Below are 14532 nucleotides of genomic sequence, written 5' to 3' on the forward strand. Positions count from 1 at the left end.
AAGGATAGAAGGATCTCTTTACACAAATCTACCAAGTCCAAAACTATTTTAGTTTTATCTGCGTACCTACGTATTTAATCCATCCAAGATTAGAGGACAAAATCAGTCTACTTAGTTACTTGCGAGTCTTGCGACTGCAGCGCAAATTATACTACTTTAAGGATGATCAGTATTGAATTGAATAAATACTCACGTTTTTCAACAGCTACCCTGCTTGATGCGAGTGCTCCTTTTTCGCGTTCATGACTATGTATTTGCTTCCCATGCGATCTGAAACAAGTTAGAAAGTATTTGCTAAATTCTAATCTTCAACTATAAGTCATACTTAGTATAATGAACTGCTGTGCTGTGACGAGTGTAGCCCACCTATAAAATGTTTAGTGTTATAAAAGTTTCCAAAAAAAAATGGTAAAATAAAAGGCCGGTTTTCCGAGTTGCACTTTAAAAAAGTTCAACAACCTACTTGAATTATCTTTCACTCGCTAAACAAAGCAATCAAATGATATTAATCTCGTGTTTGCAATATGCATTTTCATGATTCGATGTAAACTGAGGTCAGACCTACTTAAAACTAGACAGAAACTTTCTTGTAGACCTAACCTAACATCTGTTAATGCAAATTTTCGATTTATATTATTTAGACATTGACCCAATTCAACGCGAGACCATGCAAACAAATGGCTCGTTCAAATGGAAATGTATTTTGATGAATAAGAAAGCAGGCAACGGGTTGGCTGAATAATTCCAACATGGAGGCCCGACTGTGTGACGACATTATTTGAATCGTTCTTAAAATAACATTGTTTATCCGATTTACTCGCATCTTAAAGTGCATTGGGATATACACAAGTCTGATCTACCACGTTTTGTTTTATGACTTTTAACCGTCAAATAATACACAATTATGCCAAGCGCGGATCCAGCTTCGTGCCCAGGGGAGGGTCACGTGGTAAAGGCCCGGGGCCCAGGGGGGGTCACGTGGTCTATTTGTATGGCCAATTTAGGCTCCAGGGGGGGTCATGACCCCCATGACCCCCCCCCTGGATCCGCGCATGAATTATGCTAACGGCAGTGTTGGAATTACTGTCACTTTACTATATTTGCGATGTCACTTTACTCGAAACACGAAATGGAGCTCAGTTCGATTATTTGTTGATAGACGGTGATGATGTCACCTACGCAAAATTTGACTCTTGTAAGGTTTCAAACACCGATAAACAAGTGGCGGGCTGGTGGCAATTAAATATGTAGTTGATTTGCTTATTTACAACATAAGTTTATAAATGTTATAATACATACACCGCACCGTAACACTTATTTGCATTAAATAATACAGAAACAGTTTTACGTGTTGTAAGGTTGTAACATTAATATGATGTACATCATAATATTATTATTAATTAACATCGATGTAACAACAATAACTGTAAATATTGTTTTTATTCGTAGGTAGATATTCAAGACCTACCGTTTGTTTTTATTTAAAATATATGAATATTTATTCATACCTCAACAATCACATTATTGTCGTAGCATTCGTTGGTAGTTAGGTTACGTCATTAGTAATTTCAATAACAATGATAAGATAAGGCAAGGCAATTACCCAATTTCCAAAAAGTGCCATAAATGAAAAAGAGTATCGATCTTACACTATTCACTCACGTCACGAAAATATTTTTCCACGCACACATAGTTCCTAATTGCGCTAGTGTGTGTTGCCGTGCCCACAGCTGTGCGGGGTCATTGCCCCGCGCCGCGAAACAAGGTGACTCGCGCGTCTGGCCCCGTAGCCGAATGGCATTTCCCCGACGCCAAACGAAAGCGATACGCCGCTGGCTCTGTCGCGCCAATACGCAAGCGCGATAGAGATAGATATCTACTAGCGCTTCGTTTCGTGAGCGTTTCGTGAGCGATTGTGCCATTCGGCTAGCCACCCTGGTTTTTATTTTTCCTTCGATTGATCGTCTTTTACGACGGTGTTCGCGAATTTATCGTAATTATCATAAATTCGAACGATACGTGTTAATTTTAATTTGAGTGTTTCTCTTCATTACAATTCTTCATTACATTGACCAAAGTAATGATACTTTGGCAAATGTTTTTAATCTTTTTCGGGTAATATCCGCTTGTACGATATTACATTATTGTCATTTCACTACCTTATGATACGTGTTAACGAACTAATTCATGAATATGAATACCTACGTCAACAATTTTATTAGGCTGTTACTGTTACGGAATTTATATTACGATTTGGTATACGTAATTGCTTTGTTTACGAACAAAATAATAAGACAGGTAACTCTTATCATTACATTTAAGCTAATTATTTTAATTAAAATTAGGTATCTACACGATACCTGCTAAAAAGTTAAAAGCTATAAAATCAGGGTTTGGTATCAACATAACAATTAAAATATTTGTTTATTTTCTGGTTGCTCCTAAAAAGGATTTTTTAACGGAATAATAGGCGACAAATCCATTCAGATGAAACAATTTAAATAAAAAAAGGTTACGTAGGTACACACAGCAGAGATTACAAGATAATTTCAAGTCGTGTTCATATAGTTTACGTGCCTTCTATGTTTATTCAATTTCAATTTCAATTTCAATTTCAATTTATTTATTCACAGATAAGCTTACAGTTAACACCAAGCGCTTTATAAGTAAAAGGAAAATATGATTTTTTCGAATGTCAGTAAATTACAATGCCAATATTCTGTAAGGATAAGACATGAATGAAATAGTCAATTCTTAATTAGTATATCGCACATCGAAAACCATTCAATATTAAATCTTCCCGTTGATCCATGAATCACGTAAAAGCCACTGGAATCATGCTAATACAAAAAAAATATGTAACTATCTAGTGCACTTCCACTAGGGTTGTGTAGTCGTAGCGGCGAACCACAACACAACGTTTATAATAATCGTTATACAACGCAGTGGCGGCTGGTGAAAATTTCTGCTAGGCAACACCGAAGCAAAAATAAACCTACCTTAACATTAGGTACTTTACTAGTAATCAATTTTAGGCAAGCCGGTGGGAATCGGCTTGTATGCACCAGCCGCTGCTGAATACAACGCGGAATTTTATATGTTAGAGAGAAGCCGAATAAGGCAAAAAAATTTGGCCTCTAATTCAGTCCAAAAAAGTTAACAAATCTGTTCAATCGATCCTCGGTAGTCCTATCGGACGATGCGAAAAGATTAAAAGAAGGAAGCCCAATGTTACGTTTGATGGGTCAACATCCAGTTAATATGACACCCGCGTGACAGAAGAAGGCCCCCAAAAACGTCATCCAAGTATCTTAGTCAAGGTCGCAGTTAGTTGTTTAGAAGAGCTCAATAAAGGTCGTTGTATCCGTAAATCTACGAAGGTCATATAAGGATCTGTCCTTATATGACGTTCTTAGATTTTATGTTTTGTATTTGTGTTCATTATTGTCTTAAGATTTCAAATTTTACCCGTAGTCTAGGCTAGATACCATTAATGGCGAAACACAGGTGAAAACAGGACAAGACTGACAGTTTGCCAACCCTAAATTCAAGCCGTCACAAGTTTGGGGGAACACGAATAACAATACCCTCGCTCAGACGACCATTACCATAAAAGAGGGTACATTCATTGTTTTCCTTCTAAATTGGCGCTAAAATAAGAGAAAGTTACAATAATAACTAAAACAAACCTATTAGATTAGGCAAATCTTCCGAGCAATTGGTCAACACAAGTAATAAATTTAGGGAATGGATCAGGGCGGTGAACTCACTTTTGGAAGAACTAAATAAGGGCCCAGTATATACAGTATACAGTGGGTTATGCAGATGATTTAGTGATACTCATAAACGGGAAATTCCCGGGAACGGTGTCAGAAATCATGAATACAGCACTGAGGCAAGTGGAGAGGTGGTGTAACCACCAACAACTCTCCATCAACCCAGGCAAAACAATGGTAGTACCGCACAGAACACCCCACTAGAAGCCTATTGCAAGCGATATTATTCGAGACGCAAATCACCAATCCTTGCGGGGTGAGGCGGGCGCGCACGGTGCTGCCATTGGTCGTTTCAAATATTGGCGCGCCTTTACGATTAGCAGTAGGGATGGGAATGGGACATGTCTATTATAGACAATGGTACCGGTACCAGTACTGTGGTGAATATGTTTTGCAACAAATTATAATATTATAATTAAATTATAATATAATAAGGCCTAGTTACCCTTCGGGTTGGAAGGTCAGATGGCAGTCGCTGTCATAAAACTAGTGCCTACGCCAAATTTTGGGATTAGTTTCCAAAGCGGACCCCAGGCTCCCATGAGCCGTGGCGAATACCGATGCCGGGATAACGCAAGGAGGATGATGATTGTGATAGCACCTCAATAAAAATCATTCTAGTAACTAATAACTAAACTGTGCATTTTTAAAAATTTAATTTGAAAATTACCAACTAAATATTATAAACTAATCAATCAACTAAATAACACTACAGACTCTACAGATTCTAGATAATTATTCACAATTACAAATCTGCTTTCTTTTATATTTCATAAAATGGTAGCACATGGTACGAACGGTAGTACGAAGTTCCCGCAACAGACATAAACTAACATGGCCCCATCCCTAGTCGTATACGTGAAAGGGATAGCATATCGCATTGTTAACTAGGCAAAAAGGGATGGACGCGCCTCGGCGCCGCTCAGTACAACCATATTGACCAGTATAAATGAACTCCGCGGATAATAAACAATATTCAACAAAATAATTAATTTGACTTAACTGTGGAATGTTATTTCATCTTTTTTATATGTAGAAGTGTTAGAAGACTTGCCACACCACTTTATGCTGCAAGAGACCATTGTTTGCAACCAGATTTGATTATTTAAGATTTTTTCCCGAGCGGACACGAACACTGTTAACGGGTCGTATACTTGGGCGCTACTGATCGGTGTCGCACGCGTTCAAACTTTTATAAACCTGATTTGTCGTATGCTTGGTGACCGCGAGTCGCCCTGTAAGGGCCGTCTTGTTGTATTGGTCTGTGTAGTACCGTTTACCAGGAAAAGGGCCCTTAATGGCATGGAGCAACTAAGGCTCTATGGAAGGGTACTGGAACTTTCCAGTCAAGCGGCACTCAAAGCCTTCACATCGCCCAGAGTTACCTCTAGACTGGTATTAAACGGCATCCAAGCTCTTAACAAGCTTGGAAGGCAAAACAAGGTGCAACTGGTATGGATACCGGGGCACGAAGGCTTCATTGGCAATGAAAACGCTGATGAACTTGCCAAGGCCGGATCTGAAGACAACTTCATAGGTCCGGAACCTTATGTGGGCCTTTCACAAGGAACCATTAGAACGGCTATGAAAGACCAAACAAAGGCTAGTCACCAAAAAGAGTGGGATGCCCTGGTTGGTCTGAAGCACTCAAAGCTCTTTATGCAGAGGGTAGACTCTGGATGGAGCAAAAAGCTAGGGAAGCTAGGCAAAAGACACCTCCAAATTATAACGGGGGTGTTCACAGGCCATTACGGGGTCAAAGGAATTTTGGCCAAGATGGGACACGCCGACAACACTGATTGTCGCATGTGTGGCGAAGAGGAAGAGACCGTCAGACATTTAATGTGTGAATGTCACGCCCTCGCCAGACAAAGAATGAAGAACTTCGGAGCAGGCTACCTGGCACCGAAGGACTTCAGAGAGCTACCCATGAGCCTCATCATCCGATACGTGGAAATACTGGAAATGGTCGAGAAGCTCCTGAATAGCTGAAGGATCTTAGGATCGTAGGGGGTAATTGCACAAAAGATCCCGATGGGTCGAAGTGTATCCATAAGGGCCCCCGCAGATTTAAGAAAAGATAAGATAAGGGCGGTGTTCTGATTTAATAATACATCTCCATACATACTATTTCAACGACTTTCTGGAAGATATAATGCTTTTCCTCAGTATTGAATCGTAGGTAGACATAGTGAACGGACTCCCGCTATGTTATTCTATTCGTAGATAGCGGCCATAAATAATTCAGTAAATGGGTCATGATATCTTTATTCCTGTCATTGACAGACAAGACAGTTGAGATAAATCAAGAAAAACATACAAATAGAAGCATTTTTTGACTGTCATGAATTAATAAATTAAAGAGAATTTCTGCGTAGAACATGGTGAGAAGTTACGATGTTTTAAAAGTTCGTAGGTGTGATGCGCCGGAGCGGCTGTGGCCCACATTTCGCGTTCCATATTGCCAACGCCATCTATTATTAGTTGTGTTTGTTGTTCGCGACCGAGTTATCGCCAAACTGTTGTTTCAGTAAGTTTACTTCCTTTTTATCGCTAGCACAAAATATATAATCGGTAAATTCTCTACAATCTCTTAGAAAACTATTCAGAGTCGTATCAAGGGCATCAGTGCTGTTTTTACCCGAGTCATGCTAAAGGAAGTTTATTCACTGTAACCACAATATTTGTCGAATCTCAAAGTTTAAAATAATTTTCAATGCAACCAACGGGTTAAGTATACAGAAAAATGCCTCAGAAGCCTTTTTTGTTTGTCAAATTTATATCAGATTTAACAAGAATATAGCAAAATGTCTTCTCACGTACATATTTACAAAGCAAATCACGAAGTTTCATCACGAAATCCACTGAATTCCCGGAAGTTTATAAGATTTTGTTTAATCCGACCAAAAGCCGACGACCGGAACTGTTTTGTTGCCAAATTCCGTGGTTCCGTATTTGTTCAAGCGCAGGATTTCCTTAATCTTGAAGCCTTAATCGGGCTATTAACACTACACTAGGCCTGTCTAATAATACTTGGCCTGCATATGCTCGACATCGCAGTTTTAAGTTTTCTTTTGACCTAGTCCTAACCTAACTCTACTTACACGATGACAGTGATACTGACAAAAACAGACATCAAAGTTACTTGTCATAAACTCGTTTCAAAACAACCCTTTTAGGGCTTCCTTGTTTTTTTTCAGCACTCAGTTTCAATATAGAAGTAGAATGTGAAATGTCGCAATTGAATTAAACTAAATTTTAGTAATGGAAGGACTTTGAGAGATTCAATCATTGCTAAATTGCTATTAGGGCAATCATACGCATTCCCCTATTTACTTTTGATGTTTGTTCGGGGCACTTGATCAAATCAAACGGAAGTGCTTTATCAGAACAGTTTTTTATAATGACCTCGTTACCAACCACCATAGGCAATAAATATCATTTGCAATTATCTCAATCCGATTCCACGTTGAGCCTTTGTTTTCACAATGCTCGTTCACATAATTCGCTCCAAGAGTTCACACAATTAATTATTGGTTTAATCTTAGTTGAATACTTCTGAATGCTCATGAATACCAATCAAGATTCAGGTAAGACATCAGAGCCCAACTTTGGTCCTTTTTAACTCTAAGGCACATATCACATTCACAGCCTTATCAATTCATCATTGTATATATTCTCTACAGCATTAATCGACAATATCGGAATCCCCTCCGTCGTCTGTCTCTGTCGTTTTTCCCATTTTACTAATGACATCCCGCTGTACCAATGCAGGTTACAGTAGCTGTTAGTATGCAAATAGAATGCGATGAAATACCTCCCCGATCTATTTAAAGACTTGTGACAACTAGAGTATATCCATTTGGAATCATTCCAACATTTACTTGAGAACCTCTTTTGTTATGTTACGAGTATAAACATGAGTGGATGCAATTATACGTCTGAGCATTTCAAATGATCGTTGGAGTTATGACTTACGAATATTACGATTTAATAGAGAGTAACATATAAGCCATGAACGAAAATATAATTTTGCTCATAAGTAGGTTCTAAAATCCAATTAATGATGACATGAAATACTCTCAACACAAAAACGACTCATTTGTCTAACAGGAAGGATAAGGAAATAACTTTCCTGTCTAAAATAAAATGTCAGTGGTTATAATTATAACAAAAAGTTTACTTTAGAGCCCGGTAAGGTGGGAAGTAAGTTTATAAAATACAAAAAAGTATTCAGTGACCAACCAAGATGGCAATCGCTGATAGAAACCCCAATTGATATTATATGTGATGTGGAGAAATAGTCACTTGAGATTTAGTGGAATCTGTCTTATTGGAAACTTTTCTATGTAATGTACTTATTATTGTTACCGCTTTTCTCCAAAACTATAGTTGAGTTGCGCGAAGAGTTGAAATTCGTGTCGCATGCAACCGGCCCGTTATCCTTCGCCAGCAGTTTCTGTGTCAGTGGGTCAATAGCTGCAGGCGTTGTGCAAATCGCGGCGCCGGTGCCGGCCGTGTTTTGTACACATCCAACATATTTTCCATCATAACAACCATTACGGATGCAGGAAGGAAAATGGTGAAGGAAAAACCTTCGTTAAATGTTTTTGTTGCGGAAACTTTCGCCCGTTAATTTTTAAAGGTTTTTAAGGTCATTGTTTAGGAGCCGGTTTGTTTGACAAAAGTTAACGGTTACAGCAGAAATACGTTTTATAACACAGTTACAGAGGGAAATTACTTCGTTAAATGACTTCGTCGAGAGTTACTTTACAAAACCAGAAAGTTCATCTGGGGTTTGACAACTTCACAGTGAAATGATTAGATTTATCAAAACAATTACGAAAAATTAACACAAAAAAAAAATACTGTAAACATAATACCAAAGAGGATCGAGTATTATAGAGAGTTACTGTCAATGTAAAATGTGTAATCACAGTGCATAGACTGACTCTCGACTAGAGATGGGTAGTGAGTAAATACTCAAGAGTAAATATCGAGTAAATACTCAGTATTTACTCAAAATACCCGTATTTACTCGTTTTTACTCAAATTGATGGGTATAAACTATTTCGCGTGCTGAAATGGAAATACAAATTAGAAATATTGGTGTATTTTGTTATCGACTACTAAGTTAAGTAATCAAATTTATATTAATTTTATTTTAAAGACGTGCTCTCCATACATGTAACTATTTTTCACAAAAATAAAATTCAGAAATTACCAGTGTGTTATACATCATCTGATAGGTCTTTAAAAATTAATTGAATGTTTCTAAAAAAGTTTTTTAATAATATGAACAGTTTTAGAATAAAACGATAATTAAGGCCGAAATAATGTTTATACCTTTATAACTTTCGAATTCGTTGTTGGAAAAATATCCAGAAACCGTCAAATTATTGGCCATATAATACAAAACACAAAACTAGTACTTTAAACGTCACCAGCTGAGCCATTTTTGAGTTTTATTTAGAAAACCCTTAATAAAAGGTCGTAAGTGCCACATTAACAATCACTTCCGAACGTCATGCCGTTATCTAGAACATCAATTTCATTGAAGTCTCATACTTTTACTGTAAATACCTGCTTTCTTAAAACAAAACTGCTAACTAAACATTATCACTATTTTTTTCTCACAAAGATTACCTTTTTTTCGACAAATAAGACTCCCATAAGCTTCTAATAATATAAATCGCTTCTTTCCGCCATCGCCCTACGCGACAACATTTCCATCGTCATCATCTAGATGGCTGGCAGTCCTCAACTGTGCGTTTCTCCAGAAACTTCCTGCCCCGCACAGCTAAACTGTGGAATGAATTGTCGCCTGCGGTATTTCCGGACCGATACGACCTTCAAATCTTCAAGAAAAGAGCGTACACCCATCTTAAAGGCCGGCAACGCACCTCCAACACCTCTGGTGTTTCGGGTGTCCATGGGCGGCGGTGATCGCTTACCATCAGGCGACCTGTCTGCTCGTTTGCCTCCTATCCCATAAAAAAAAAAAAAAAAAAATCTCATTTAAACATGTCCACACAGTTAAAATAAACACGACTAAGTACTTAAATCTCATTTTTTAAATTATTTTTAGGTAACAGTTTATACTCACCCAAATGAGTAAATACGAGTATTTACTCGGTGCTTTGAGTAAATTACGGGTAAATACTCAGTATTTACTCACCCTTACCCATTTCTACCTCGACACAGGCTTAAAACTTTTGAACGTCAGATTTGACATGTCTGTGTTAATATGTCAAATATGAATATTAGCGCCATCTAGCCGAGCGTCCCCCAAAGGTGTAACGCTATCTAGGCCACGGTATCTTTTTCTCTATGGCTTTGAGGTACGTTTTTTTCTTAGACTTTATCCGTCTATACGGAGTTACATATGTCTTTGATAATACATACCAACTTAAGTAATAAATACAAGAATTATAAGCATCAGTAAAATCGTAATTATACTACTTCGGAAGTCTGTAAGTGATGATGTAACATCACAGACACAACTCCACTAATAGAGTGCCTTTATTACTTAAATTGAAGACGTAACTGCAAGTGTAACTAGGCTGATGATCACATGCAACGCGTAACTCAAGATACAGACGAATTTGTGCATGCGAAGTGGGTGAACCGGCAAAACACTGAGTTTGTAGGTCACCAGGCCAGTGTCACAGCCCGGCCGCTCTCTCGACCGATATTTACGAATCGATACGATAACTCACATTTAAAACTAACCTATCGACCAATAGACCGTTACAATTCTTCTCAGAATTTTCAATTTGATTATCTACATATTTCAAATATATAAGACTATAAGAAATCTTACCTGAAACCACAGAATATATAATAGTACAAGTACAGAAGGCCCACTACTTTGATGTTCGCGACATGCCGCCTTTTTAAATGCCTACAAAATTCTAACAAAGAAATGAGCCGCACGTGCGCGGCGTTCGGCGATAGGGTTGCCTATGGATTAAAACAAATTAATACTCAATAAAATGTTATACTGTTATATTCAGGTCTTGGGTACTTTCTAGGTATATATATAGTATTTATATATTTTTGTTTAAGTTCCATCATCACAAGCCTTATTGAACCTTTCCGGGGGACTTAATCAATAGTAGATATGTGTAAAAATGTTCTATGGTATTTATTTTATTCAAGATATTTATTTAAGTAAACATTATTAGCCATTCCACACGAGGACAACGTGTGTGTGTGTGGATTGAGTGAGCACCTTCCGAAAATGAAAAAAAATATGCTGATCATTTAGTAAAAGTTCTAAAACAATTGTAAAACGAATCTCTGAATTTGTAAAAAGATAAATCAAAAGATACAGCCATTAACATGTGCTCACTCAGTTCTCACAAACTACCAACGAAAACAGTGAATATATTCATTTAACATATAATATTTATATACTAACATTTAGTAAAAAATAGGCCAACCTACCTCTATAAATATTAGATCACCTAGTGACGTATTAAATTTTTTACAAATAGTTTCTTATGCTCACTCAATTCACACACTTTTGAAAAGCCGAATTTTGATGAAAAACATAAGATTTAGACCGCTATTATATGTGTATAGTTTAGCAAAAGTGAAATGGGAATTTGTAAAATACAAAACGAACCACTAACGTGTCAGGTTTTTTTATAATAAATTTTTGTAAGTGCTCACTCAGTCCACACGTTTTGAGAAAGTTAAAAATGTAAATATCTTACGATTTGTAGCACCTAAGACACTCGAAAGTACTTCAACATTTAGTAAAAATTTTTACTAAATATCCACCATCTAATATTTTATATTCGTTGTCTGGTTTTAAAGATATTCAGACATAACTTTTCTCATACAAATGTATCAAGTAGGGTGACCACACTATGTCGGCTCCTGATTTTCCCCACCTTCCCATTGTCATATTGAGATTGGGGAGTATCGTTCGTTCAATTTTGATAATATTAAACTAATACCATATTAATTATCCATCTGCAAACTGTTTTTAGGTTATGTTCTTGGCCTAGTGATGATGTGTATTGTGTAATTTTTATCGACGTCAGGATAATAACCATATCGACATGCATGCATTAAAAAGGACATGAATGATAATTGGTAAGAAACAAAGAATATAATACTTCACTAGTAAGAAACCAGAACCTGGTAATCTAATCGCGCTAACAGATGAGCGTACCGGATTTGTAAGTGGGAGCGAGAAATAGTTATTCTTTTCTCGCTCCCACTTACAAATCCGGTAAACTATTATCAAAATTGAACGAAACTCCCCAATCTCAATATGACAATGGGAAGGTGGGGAAAATCAGGAGCCGACATAGTGTGGTCACCCTACTTGATACATTTGTATAAGAAAAGTTATGTCTGAATATCTTTAAAACCAGACAACGAATATAAAATATTAGATGGTGGATATTTAGTAAAAATTTTTACTAAATGTTGAAGTACTTTCGAGTGTCTTAGGTGCTACAAATCGTAAGATATTTACATTTTTAACTTTCTCAAAACGTGTGGACTGAGTGAGCACTTACAAAAATTTATTATAAAAAAAACTGACACGTTAGTGGTTCGTTTTGTATTTTACAAATTCCCATTTCACTTTTACTAAACTATACACATATAATAGCGGTCTAAATCTTATGTTTTTCATCAAAATTCGGCTTTTCAAAAGTGTGTGGATTGAGTGAGCATAAGAAACTATTTGTAAAAAATTTAATACGTCACTAGGTATTTATAGAGGTAGGTTGGCCTATTTTTTACTAAATGTTAGTATATAAATATTATATGTTAAATGAATATATTCACTGTTTTCGTTGGTAGTTTGTGAGAACTGAGTGAGCACATGTTAATGGCTGTATCTTTTTATTTATCATTTTACAAATTCAGAGATTCGTTTTACAATTGTTTTAGAACTTTTACTAAATGATCAGCATATTTTTTTTTATTTTCGGAAGGTGCTCACTCAATCCACACACACAGGACAACGCATATGAACCTTAAAAAAAATTCGCAACGTAAAGTAACAATAGAAAGTGCGAACGTGCGTTCCGCGAGAACGCGCGCAACCCCTGATTAGGCCGCGAACTCGCGGCCGCCAGCATGTACTTGTAGCGCGGCGATAGAATCACAGAGTGAGCCGCCCCTGCTGAAACGTAATCTTATCGATATCTACTACGTGTCTTTCGACATCAAATCAGTTCTGACGACCAAAAATAAGTGATTAATGGCTTCGTCAACAAAACGGGCCCGATTCCTGGTTCTGAGAATTGATCGTTAGTGGATCTCAAACTGTCGTAAAATAACTCATTTTATATGACTTCAAAGATACATCATAACTATGTATACGTCGTAATTCATCTTCACTGGTTCGACAATAACTGCAACCGAGCAGAATTATGTACGCACGTAAAATCATACAATTCATACATACACCATACGCATACGCATTTTTGTAAATAATCGCAAAGTGCATTTACAGAGCAGAGAGTCGATTTAATAGATATTATGGATAGATAAATTTGCACCAATGAGCAGAGTAATACGGAAATAGAGGTGAAAGTGGGGTGAAAGCGGCGCGCGCAACGTTTACCTAATCGCTCCCCGGCGCGCGCGCGGCCTCGGCGTTACATCAGACCCACCACGCTAATGTGAAAGTCAATGTTACATTCGATGATCCCACTCTGAACATCATGACCGGCTTTACATTTCGCGAACTGCGAAGTTTCGTTAGTGGCACAATAAAATCCAGGAAGACTGCGAGCCGGTACTGACGCCACTGAAGCCGTTGCCAATAACAAATACGTTAATGTAACCCACTAAAAGGTCAGAGCAAAGAGGTTGTTTATAAATAACTTGACTAGAATTAGAAAGTTGCAAAAGTCACTGAACATTTATAAGACTTAATTCTCATGATTTTAAGTAGGTACTTATAAATCTTATAATTGTGAAATTAGAGCGTGTTAGAGAAAGTGGTACGTCTTTATCGTAACTGTTAATAGAGATACCACCAGTATCTAAGTGGGTCGGTGCAGGCATACAAACCGGCAACATCTAGTGCAAACTGCTATCTTGTGCGTTTGCTTTCTTTGTTTACCACACACACTCCAGTGACTCAGTTTCATAACTTCTAGCAAGAGTCAATAAATCAAGAAGCTCGTTAATTTCGTTCATGTGACACAACACAGTCCAAATTGTATTCGAATGACAATAATGATGACGTTTATCAATAAAATCCTTGACCTAAAATAGAAATAGATAATCGCATGACCTACATTCAGAAGAACTTGTATCAGCAATTGTAGAATAGAAATGCGTTGGTGCCACAATTAATTTCAAAACCTTTGCTCAACTTGCTCAAGCCTCATATTATCTACGATTAGTAACGTTATTATTTCGGTATTACAGCCAAATCTAAGGCGTATTCATAAATATTCAAGCTCTTGATTGATAATATTTTCCCTAATCTTTATTTCCATTTAGTACAAAAACTGCTTTTAATGTCTTTCAATTGATGAAAGTGCACATTGTAAGAAGAGAATTTATTGCAGCAACACTTGCACGTTCTCGTGAGAAAACGACTAATTCTTCGTAACTTGAATAACCAGCTCATTACATTCTCTGGTAGTCTGAAGAGTTATTTGCATTCGTTGCCTGACTTGCATGTTATGTTATATGATTATACCAAGTGTTATAGGTATGCCGCTGTTTTATTTATTACTTCAAATCATTCAGAAATATTGAGACGCATCAC

The 14532-nt window shown here is 37.1% G+C and overlaps 1 protein-coding gene across 3 annotated transcripts in view; it reads right to left on the bottom strand.

The window, feature by feature from the left end:
• The window catches only part of LOC125242625, a 65246-nt gene that overhangs the window by 13478 nt on the left and 37236 nt on the right, over positions 1-14532 (bottom strand). For all 3 annotated transcript variants that reach the window (XM_048151434.1, XM_048151435.1, XM_048151436.1), the window contains one exon: positions 194-270. The gene's annotated coding sequence lies outside the window, so the exon portion shown is untranslated. The remainder of the gene's footprint in view (positions 1-193; positions 271-14532) is intronic.

The sequence above is a fragment of the Leguminivora glycinivorella genome, chromosome 3 (assembly GCF_023078275.1).
Source record: "Leguminivora glycinivorella isolate SPB_JAAS2020 chromosome 3, LegGlyc_1.1, whole genome shotgun sequence".
Taxonomy (NCBI): domain Eukaryota; kingdom Metazoa; phylum Arthropoda; class Insecta; order Lepidoptera; family Tortricidae; genus Leguminivora; species Leguminivora glycinivorella.